At 37.5% G+C, this 2,198-nt stretch overlaps 1 long non-coding RNA gene across 1 annotated transcript; it reads right to left on the bottom strand.

Annotated features, from left to right (window-relative positions):
• Nucleotides 1–404: 404 nt before the first annotated feature.
• LOC147818306 (uncharacterized) lies at nt 405–2,198 on the bottom strand. Its single transcript, XR_015438107.1, has 2 exons — nt 2,050–2,198; nt 405–1,257 (listed from the first exon to the last, which is right to left on the bottom strand). It is a non-coding gene; the product is annotated as an uncharacterized LOC147818306 (long non-coding RNA).

Raw genomic sequence — 2,198 nt, 5'->3', positions numbered from 1 at the left:
CAGTCACTGAGGTCATATCTGTAAATGGGGATCAGAGACAGTCTTTGTTTATGAGATGTTTAGGTCAAACTCTCAGCAGTTATTGGTTTTTACCCGCTGACTACAAGTATATTTGACACTAATCCTGAACTTGGACAATTCATTTGTAGAGATATGAACACCATGACATAGCTTCTCTATTGTCACAAGTTATGTTTTCTTGTCTATATTTAGTTTTTATTTATGTATTGCCAGCTTGTAATACATGCACTTACTTACTTTAATGCAGTTTATCAAAGTCACCTGCCAAAAAAGAAAAAATACAGCGATCTTTTGATTCATAAACAGCCAAAATCACATCTTATTTCCTTTGTTTAATTATTTTGTAATACTTTATGCTTGTAATACTCCTTGAACAGGCACACCTTGATTGATCAATTTATTTTGGGAAACAGAGTTTTGTCAGTTTTATTATTATTTTATCATCCAGGGATGAGGCCTGAAGAAAATTCCCGAAATTTACAAAACTTATAATATGTATGATGAGATTGAATGTTGCTGGTGTTTCAGGAGGATCTTTGCCTTTTTCCTGTGTCAATCCTGTGAAAACAAGTCGATGGGGGGGCGCTGCATTCCTCTAACCATCTCCAAACAAGAGGTCTGTATCTATTTTTGGAACAGCTCCTGTGTCCCACACATGCATGATTCCCCTGGAGTGTCTGGTGACATCTTTTTCCCAGAGATCTATGTATACACGCGTCCTGGGTCATCTTTATTTGTCATGCAGGCACTCCCAGATCAAGTGTGTGGTTCCCAGGGACAAGGATTGCCTTGTGGAAGTGGGCAAGACGGTGAGAAAACCAACAGAGATATAGTAATGTTCTCAAATGCCAATATAAATCAGTAGAATTTTGCATCTGGCATCAAGAATTGGCCAGTTTCCTCACTCACAGATTAGAAATATATGGCATATTGAAACTATAATATGGCATATCCAAAAGATTTACGGTTTTAATTACTACACCAGAATCAGATCTTTAATTGTGGAAAAACATCAAATTCTCAGCTCGTTTTAAGTTTCCACCGTAGTTCCAAATAAACATGTCATGTTGAATCATGTAGCTTCATCAGACGGTTGGTCACTGTGCATCCTCTCCAGAGGACGCTGGTGGAAAGTCTCCCAGAGTGCAATAAGGTCTGGATCTTCTCTGACAAAATGTTCTGTTGCTTTCCAAACACACTGACAAAGTGTCAGATGCAGTAACTCCATGGTCTCTGCTGCAAAGTGAGAAGTATCAGTGATGTCCAAAGTTTATGAACAGTTCAATTTTTTGTTTTTTTTTGTTTTTTTGTTTTTGTGCATGTTTAGCATCAGTTGTTAGCACTGTATTTTCATACTTGTTGTAAGTCATCCAGATAGTTTCAGTTTAAGATCTGTGTTTCTGCAGAGATTCTGCTGCAGAGTCAGTGCAGTGATGGTGAATGGAATTTATTTTGTGAAGAGAAAAGAAAAGAAACGACCTTTGAAATTCGAGTTTGTCAGCCAAATCAGGAAACTATGCAATTCATCAACACAAAAGACACAGTTGTTCAAAAATGAATGTGATCTGAATATTTTTAGCCACAGTAGTATGTAACTGTAGGTCACTCTTTGGTCTAGACTGAAATATATCTCAAATAATTATTGGATGATTTGTCATCAAATTTGGTTTATAGCCACATACCTACAAAACATGCCCATCAGCCTCAGCTGTATGTTTTATTTAGTGTTAATTAGCAAATGTTTGCATGCCAACGCGCTAAACTCATGGTGAAAATGGTAAGCATCTTATCTGTTCAATATCAGCTTATAACACTATCAGCCTGTGTGAGTATGATGTGAGCATGTTAGCATGCTGATGTTAGCATTTTTCTCAAAGCACGCTGTGCCAAAGTACTGTTTGGGTGTAGACTCTTGGTCTTGTTAACAGTTGAGAAGTCGCTTTGAGTTGATCCTGACATATTGTTTTAGGAGTATTGCATACCAGTACAGATACAAAATCTGATTAAAAAAAAAAGAGCAATGCTTACATTTAACTTGGGCTTCGAGCCACCGTTATACTATGCCATCAAATACAAGACGAGATGAAGCTCCCTGCAGTGCTGAGAATAGCCATCCGACTTCTCCTGTGACAGTTGATGTTTTCATCTTCCTTGGTACTGCTGCCAAAATCTATTTT

The sequence above is a fragment of the Seriola lalandi genome, unplaced genomic scaffold (genome assembly GCF_002814215.2).
Source record: "Seriola lalandi dorsalis isolate HSWRI2012SDOR001 ecotype SW California unplaced genomic scaffold, Sedor1 jcf7180002054654, whole genome shotgun sequence".
NCBI lineage: Eukaryota > Metazoa > Chordata > Actinopteri > Carangiformes > Carangidae > Seriola > Seriola lalandi.
Note: the sequence above shows the minus strand (reverse complement) of the source record. Positions and strands in the feature narration are given on the sequence as shown.